Below are 9,033 nucleotides of genomic sequence, written 5' to 3' on the forward strand. Positions count from 1 at the left end.
GCGGAGCTCGACTCGAGGAAAGCGGCTCGACTTGAGGGCCGAGGCTCGACTCGAGGAGAACGACTCGACTCGAGGGGTGAGGTTCGACTCGAGGTGAGTGACTCGACTCGAGGAGGCTGAAAGTTTCGACATGAGGGCTTGCTAGCGACTCATGACGGAAGGCTTGCCACTCTTCAGGACCTCCGGCCTGACCATCGGCCCTTTGAGCGGCGTGCCTTCTCGGCATTCCGCGTTTTCCGAAAACGACTGACAACATTAGCCCCCTAAAATCATCGCTCGGGAGGCTTCAGGCGGTGAACTTCTAGTTGTTTCAGCCAGGTGTTTGAGGAAAATGTATTTCCCAAAGCTTCGCCGTCGCGAAGCCTTTGTGGTTACAATGTATGTTCTCACAATTGCAAGTACGCTCTCTCGCTTTTTCGTCACTCTCAATACGATCGTGTGATCAACACGTAGAGGAGGATCTAAGCAGATACGAGGCGTAGCTCAACGTGGGCGAGGTGGACGCGATCGTATCCATCGCTCTAGCCCCGGAGCAACGGGGACATACGCGCACCAGTAGGGCGTGCGTGTATGCGGAGGCGGACCGGCGTGTCGCGGCTTGTTGATATTTTGGCGAAGTCCTGCCCAAGTTTTTCTTCGATGGCGTTTTGTTTGATGATATCATCAACCCGGAGTCCATGGGACTCGACGGTGACTAGCAGAGCGAAGATTGTGTAATCGTGACCTATTAGGGGAAGATCATGGGTTCCGTCTCGGCCAGCTTGGAAGGCGACCGCACTTTTGCATTTTGCAAAGGCGTGCTCATTCCGAGGTCTCGGAGATGGAGGTTGATGCTGCGGGCCGATGTTTCGAGAAGGCGGAGTGGTACCTGGTGGAAGGGTCTGCCGCACCGGAGGGCTTCGACTGCTCGGGGATCAATGTTCAAAGTTCGATCACGCATCAAGCATAAGTCGGTCTCACGGGGCATCCGCCATTCCAACTTTGGTGACGCTTCTACGTCTGCATTCGGAAGATCGGCCCTTATTCCCCAGACGTGAGTGCGAGTCTCTGTTGAGGCCTTTGGAGCAGTGTCAATCCGATTCGGGCTGACTTTTTTGTCAATGTCGCGGCGGATAATCTCCGCTGAAGACATGAAGGGACATCGTAATGAGTAGCGATGTAGACTTCTTCTGTCATGGGGTTTTTGATGCCCAGAGGGTAAGTTTCCCTCTGTTTGTTTGTTTGTTTTGTTTGTTTTGTTTTGCAATAGTCTCGCTTTGGCTAGCCTGTTCTTCAAATTGTTTCCAGTGCTTGCTCGACGAGCGGGACTCGACTCGAGGAGAATGACTCGACTCGAGGAGCAAGGCTCGACTCAGTGAGAGTGACTCGACTCGAGGAGCGAGGCTCGACACGAGGATAGTGACTTGACTCGAGGAGCAAGGCTCGACTCGAGGAGAATGACTCGACTCGAGGAGCAAAGCTCGACTCGAGGAGAGTGACTTGAGTCGAGGAGCAAGGCTCGACTCGAGGAGGATGACTCGACTCGAGGAGCAAGGCTCGACTTGAGAAGGATGACTCGACCCGAGGAGCGAGGCTCGACTCGAGGAGAATGACTCGACTCGAGGAGCAAGGCTCGAGTCGAGGAGAATGACTCGACTCGAGGAGAATGACTCGACTCGAGGAGCAAGGCTCGACTCGAGGATATGACTCTACTAGAGGAGCAAGGCTCGACTCGAGGAGAATGAATAGACTCAAGGAGCAAGGCTCGACTCGACGAGAATTACTCGACTCGAGGAGCAAGGCTCGACTCGAGGAGGGTGACTCGACTCGAGGAGCGAGGCTCAACTCAAGGAGAGTGACTTAACCCGAGGGGCAAGACTCGACTCGAGGAGAGTGACTTGACTCGAGGAGCAAGGCTCAGCTCGAGAAGATTCTACACGACCTCATTCGTTTCCTGGGACTCTTCCAGGAGGTGCTTGCTCGAGCGAAGTCTTAGCTAGCTCAGGCCGAGCGAGGTTCTTGCTTAGAGGCGGAGTTCGCTAGTCTTTGCGAGTAGCTTCCATTAGCTCGCATGGAATAGGGAGTCTCTCAAGGCGAGTGTGATCACGCTCAGTTGACGGTGGCGATGATGGCATAAACTGCGCCTAGTATGGTGGTTTAGGTGCGCCTTGTGGCGGCTTCAAGTGCATTGCGATTAGTCATCACATGCAACGCCATGTGGCGACTCAGAGCGCGTCGTGAGAGCGGTCATGTGCATCGTTTAGGCGTCTTAGGCACGTCGCGAGGGATGGCCTAGATGTGTCATGTAGGCTTCCTAGGTGTGCCGTATAGGCTTTTTAGATGTGCCATGTAGGCATCTTAAGTGCGCCATGTAGGCGTCTTAGGTGCGTCGCGAGGGACGACGTGGTTGCGCCACGTAGACGTCTTACATACGCCATGTAGGCATCTTAGGTGCGTCACGAGGGACAACTTGGTTGCGCCATGTAGGCGTCTTAGGTGCGTCGCGAGGGACGACTTGGTTGCGCCATGTAGGCATCTTACGTGCGCCATATAGGCGTCTTAGGTGCGTCGCGAGGGACGACTTGGTTGCGCCATTTAGGCGTCTTACGTGCGCCATATAGGCGTCTTAGGTGCGTCGCTAGGGACGACTTGGTTGGGCCATGTAGGCATCTTAGGTGCGCCATGTAGACGTCTTAGGTGCATCACGAGGGACGACTTGGTTACGCCATTTAGGCATCTTACGTGCGCCATGTAGGCGTCTTAGCCTGCATCTCTGGGATGTCTTATGGCGCGCCGCAGAGGCGCCTTCAGCCTGCATCTCTGGGATGTCTTATGGCGCACCGCGGAGGCGTCTTAGTCTTCAGCCTGCATCTGTGGGATGTCTTATGGCGCGCCGCAGAGGCGTCTTCAGCCTGCATCTCTGGGATGTCTTATGGCGCGCCGCAGAGGCGTCTTCAGCTTGCATCTCTGGGATGTCTTATGGCGCGCCGCGGAGGCGTCTTCAGCATGCATCTCTGGGATGTCTAATGGCGCGCCGCGGAGGCGTCTTCAGCCTGCATCTCTGGGATGTCTTATGGCGTACCACGGAGGCGTCTTCAGCCTGCATCTCTGGGATGTCTTATGGAACGCCGCGATGGCGTCTTCAGCCTGCATCTCTGGGATGTCTTATGGCGCGCCACAGAGGCGTCTTCAGCCTGCATCTCTGGGATGTCTTATGGCGCGCCGCGGAGGTGTCTTCAGCCTCCATCTCTGGGATGTCTTATGGCGCGTCATGGAGGCGTCTTCAGCCTGCATCTCTGGGATGTGTTATGGCGCGCCGCGGAGGCGTCTTAGGTGAACGCTTGTTCCCGTTTATGTTCATGTTTTTTGTTTTGGTGGAGCGTTCTTTCTTTTTGTGGAGCGTTCTTTCTTGAGTATTTTGCGCGTATTGACCGTTGCCTATGTCACTAGCCCCCGGGTTTTTGGGTTTACAATCGTATTTGATGACCGAAAAACTTTGAAAAAGTGGATTTTGAAAGAAAAACCTCGAACTTTATTAATATTGCAAAAAAATTTGAAATCCTAAAACATTGGCTCGTAGGTCTTATTGAATGTTGGAAAGCAAAGAAATAAAATGGGGGAAGCGCTGGCTACTGGTAGTACAGCCTCAAGTGTTCCGCATTCCACAGGCGACGGATCGGCGTCTCGTCTGTGTATTTGATGTAGTATGTCTCGTCGTGTATGACTTGGCAGACTTTGTGGGGTCCTTCCCTGTTTGAGATAAGGACGTCGGCACCTTGCACTTGGGTGTCATGCAGATGTCTTCGTGGACTTCGCGGAGGACCTTGGTCGACTCGACGCTATCTCTTATTTTGGAGATCGTGTTAACCGTCTTTCTAGCCGTTTTTCCATCGATTCCTTGGATGTAGCATATTCTGGCTTGGGATTGATCTCCAGCCATGATGCCGATTCCATCTTTGGTAGGGAACTTCACCCGTAGGTGGTATGTAGAAGTAATAGCCCTTAGTCGGTTCAGCGTGGGTCGCCCAATGATGACATTATATGGCGACTCCTGATCAACCACTAGGAATGGGACCATGTGAACGAATTCAATGTCTCCGGGAGTTCCGAAGGTTACTGGTAGATCGATGATGCCTTCGATTATGACTCTCTCCCCAGTGAACCCGAATAAAGGCGTTTGGGTCAGAGTTGGGCGTAGCCCCCCGAGCTTCATGCGCTCTAAGGTGGACTTGAAAACTATGTCGGCAGCACTGCCGTTGGCGATGAGAACTCTTTTCACTAAGTTATTAGCCACTTGGGCTTTGAGCACTATCGCGTCATTGTGCGGATGCACAACTCGCTTGGCCTCTTCGTTGGGGAAGCACATCGTCTCGTGAGGCACGGACGGAGGTTCTTCATAGGTGAGGTTGACGTGCATAGCAGCATCTTCTTGAGCCACGGCCCTAAGGAATTTCTTCTGTTGTCGGGTCGAATCTCCATCTTGCGGACCTCCCAGTATGGTGGTCACCACGTGGACTTGTGGATTGGCGTCGGCAGTAGCCGTGGTTTGGTCGGCAGAAGCGGCTGTTCCTCCTCCCTTGCCAGACTGTGGTATGCTTGAGGTGGGGACCGCTAATCATGCTCAACACGAACTCTTTCAACTCACCCCGTTGGATCGATGCCTCGATCTGCCTTTTAAGATTATAGCATTCCTGATGGAACTCGCAATATCTAGACCGATCACGAGTCGCGGGATGTTTGCTCATTGGAGCCGGGGGAGTGAATTTATCACGTGCCAAAGTCAGGATTTGATCCGGCATCGTGTTCAATGGTGTGAACGACGAGTAGCCCTTAAAGTCTTCCGCAAGTCGTGGCTTTTGGGGCATCGGAGGTCGGCTATTAGAATTATGACCCCCTCTGTTTTGCCTTTTACGGGAGTTGCCTTGCTCGTTGCCAGGTTCGTCTCGATGGTGAGGGCTTTGATTATTGCCCTTGCGGCCATCGAGGTAATCTTCGACTCCCATGAAGGTCTTGGCTCGAGTCATTAACTCGGCCATGGTAGAAGGGACACGGCGGATGATGGACTTAAGGAAGTCACTTGTGCGCAAGCCTTCAATGATGGCAGTGATTGCGTCTTTGTCGTCAAAGCGGTCGACCTTATTCGATTCTTCAGTGAATCGGGCGAGGTATCATCTAAGAGACTCGCCATTCTCTTGCCTGATTGACCACAGGTACATCTTGGTCTTCTTTTGGACCATAGATGTAGCGAAGCGTGTTAGGAACATGTCCTTCAGGTCTTTGAACGATCGGATGCTTCCCGGCCTTAAGTTCTTGAACCACTCGAAGCCGGGTCCGGCGAGGGTAAGACTAAAAGCTTGGCACATGGCGCCGGGAGCGACACCCTGCATCGTCATCCACGTTTCATAATGCTGGATATGGTAAGCGGGATACGTTTTCCCATCATATGGAGCAAGGTTCGGGAGTTTGAAATTTCCCGTGCATACCTCGGCCAATATCTGAGCCGTGAAAGGCGATGGATTCTCCTCGACGACCCCATAGGCACTTCCGCCTATTCCGTGTTCTCAGAGATCTCGTACTTCGTTTCGAAGATTGTGGATCATAGTGATCACATCGAGATCGGTAGTCGGAGTAACTCCCTGTTCGGGAGGAGTTACATGCCGCCTCTCATTAGACCCTTGACCCGTGCGGCGGTTCCCGTTAGTTGGGGCTGCTACGGGGATGTTTGGCCGAGAGCTTAGTCGCTCTCTTAGTTCATCGCCACGCTTGTTGCGTTTGGCAGTAAGATGATCCCTAAGATCCGGGCTTGCTGCACGGAGGCGCATGCTTCGTCTAAGACGGCGCGCTCTTTGCGTGCCCTGACTTTCCGCAACATTCTCCCTTTGACCAAGTCGGTCATGGGCCGAACGTCGGGAGCTCCCTGCTTGGAAGGCCGCAGGTGCGTTTCCCGTCTTGGTGAAGGATCCGAAGGACCAGCTTCATTCACAGCGGGGAGTTCCCCGTCCTTTGTGAGAGAAGTCTCGATATCCTCCGAATCATCAGCACCCTCGTAATCTGGGTCGCGGTCGTGACTTTCCTCATTGAGGTTATCGAGATCCCCGTTGGGGATCACCGAGTTATGTGCGGGTTGGTGCGCAGCCAGTCGACTGTGGTACCTCGCGTTCTTCGCCTTTAGTTGGCGGATATTCTCCTCCAATTCCATGATGCGGTTGTCCCTGCTATCTGGAGATGGAGATGGTGAGCGGGTCGAACTCTCTTCGTGGAGTGACTCTTCGTCACCATGCGCGTGAGAGCGCAAGAAATATTTCTGCTCCCAGTGACGTTATCGGGGTTGTTAACGCCCTCAGAACGTACGGGTGGCAGACTACTCATCTTTTCTCAAGTCCAAGAAAGTAGAGTTTTCAGAAGAAAAGAAGAAGATGGATAGAAGGGATTTCGGGCTGAACATGTCGGGAAGTCCCCAAAATGTTGTCGCACGAAAATGAACAACTATTGTATACCTCGGGCGGTTCGATCAAAGGCCGGACCAAGTGATCGCACCCGGGCCAAAAGTGTGAACTCGAAAGTCTCGAGCTAGTTTTTCTCCGATCAACCTACCTCTCAGAGCAGAGAAGGGGTGAGGAGGGGGAGTGACCGTGTGTAGGATCAGGTCAGAACGTAGTTCAGGGCGTATGTAACGTAGTGTGAGGCGCGGAGCCTAAATGAAGAAGCATACTCGACGAAGGAGACGGTGCGCGGAGGAGTCCTCGGCAACGTCTCAGAACTTCGGAGATCGCGAGCGCAAGAGAGAATGTGTGTTTCCTCTCTTTTGGAGACGTGGAAGACTCTAAGTCAAGAGTTCCTAGTTGTGGCGGAGATTCCGGACGCGTAGACGATTTCTAGTCGGAAATGCCGAGCGCGTAGGCGATTTCCTGTCAGAAATGGTGGACGCGTCTAGGGTGCTAGACGCGTAGGTGATTTTCGGTCGAAAACCGTTAGAGCACTCGTGGGCTCAAGATTAATTGTTCAATCAAGAGAGGCGGCACTCGGGAGTCCCCGAAAAGCGCTTCAGAATCTCTGACAACGAGAAATCGAGGAGAATCCGCTTCAGGCCAAGGATGGCATCCAGAAAAGCAGAGAGAAGTCTCAAGTTCCTTGAGAATGAATGGGATGGCTTTCCCCTCAATGAGAGAGGGTATTTATAGTAGTTGGAGGGGCCTAGGAGGCTTTTATTTCGTCCATGTGGGACTAGAGAACGCGCTCCCCTCGAGGTGGAGCGCACCCCGCCAAGAAGTGGAGTGCGGCGCACGCGCCGTGCGCGATGGCGCGGCGCGCCTCAGACTGGCGCAGCGTGCCATGCGCCATGTGCGCGCGGTGTGCTGGATGGCGCAGCGCTCCTCCAACTGGCCCGGCGCGCCATGCGCCATGCGCGCGCGGTGTGCTTGGTGGCGCGGCGCTCCATGCGCCATGCGCGCGCGGTGTGATTGGTGGCGCGGCGCGCCTCCGACTGGCGCGGCGCATGACATGCTACGTGTACGCGCCCCGTCTTGTGGGACTCTTGTGGGCCTTAGTGACATTCATTTTATTTGGCCCGTTGGGCCTTCGGAGCTCCGGATATCGTGAAAGTCTCTACTCTAGGAGAACGACTCGACTTGAGGAGCGAGGCTCGACTCGAGAAGAACAACTCGACTCGAGGGGCGAGGCTCGACTCGAGGAGCGAAGCTCGACTCGAGGAAAGCGGCTCGACTTGAGGGGCGAGGCTCGACTTGAGGAGAATGACTCGACTCGAGGGGTGACGCTCGACTCGAGGTGAGTAACTCGACTCGAGGAGGCTGAAAGTTTCGACATGAGGGCTTGCTAGCGACTCGTGACGGAAGGCTTGCCACTCTTCAGGACCTCCGGCCTGACCATCGGCCCTTTGAGCGACGTGCCTTCTCGGCATTCCGGGTTTTCCGAAAACGATCGATAACATTAGTCGCTTCTAAAAATTAAAAGCGACAATCCGATTCGAATGTCGCTTCTAATCCAAAAAATCTGGCGCCAGAAATTGCTCCCGCGAAATTATGGGAAGAGTTTAGATGCGACATTAGAAGCGGATTATCGCTTTTAATGTTTTTTAGCCATTTCGCGGGAAATGTTTAGAAGCGACATTAGATGCGAGTCGCTTCTAATGTTGTTGTTTATTTTTTTCATATATTTGAGTATATTTTCATATTATAATTAAAATTAGTAAATTTCATTTAATTTAATTTTCGAAAACGTGAAATTAAAAGTTGCATTCATAACATGAAATAATAAGTATCATTCATAACAAAATAATAATAACCGCGATCAACGGTGAGAGTTCTGTTGGAATCGATCTAGGGTTTAAGAAAATAATTAACGCTTCGGTAAGCGGCGGAATTTTAAAAATTTTCTTTTACAAGTAAAATAGTTTTTACTAACCTAGACAAGTGCAAGTACATGTAATTAAAAACCAATATGAGCTAAGAATTTACTAACCTTTCTTGAAGCTTGAACTTTGGAGAAGCTTTCGGAAAGTTTGCAACGCTCGTCTCCCCTCGCAGCACGTCTCTCTTCCTTTCCTCGGCACCTCGAGCAACCACGAAAGTTTCTATCACTAAATCACTCGAAAAGAAGGAATCAGTGAGTGGGCACTTTTAAACACTACGACTTAAGAACGAGTTTCAAAGTCGCAGAGCTAAAGACTAGGTCGAGTGAGGACCTAGGTGCCAAGACAAGAAAAATCGAAAATAGAAACTAGAAAGAGAGAGAAGAGGGGCGGCCAACAATGTCTAGAGAGAGAGTCTCTCAATCTCTAACTTATGTTGAATGAATGGAATGAAGGGAATGAGGCCTCTATTTATAGAGGAGGTTTTACCTTCAATAAGGTAGTTTCCTCTTTCATTAAATATCACATATTCATGAGCAAATATTGCTCTCCTTCCCTTAGAGTCACTCGGCCAAATAGGCTTCTAGAAGCCCTTGGATTTGTTTCCCTTTTTGTTCCATTCCTTGCTTGGTACTCTCTTGGCCGAATTCCCTCTTACCCAACATAGGAAATTCATTTCCTCTTTT

Source organism: Urtica dioica, chromosome 9 (assembly GCF_054948205.1).
Source record: "Urtica dioica subsp. dioica isolate 48M chromosome 9, U.dioica_male_clone48M_v1_H2, whole genome shotgun sequence".
NCBI classification, from domain to species: Eukaryota; Viridiplantae; Streptophyta; class Magnoliopsida; order Rosales; family Urticaceae; genus Urtica; species Urtica dioica.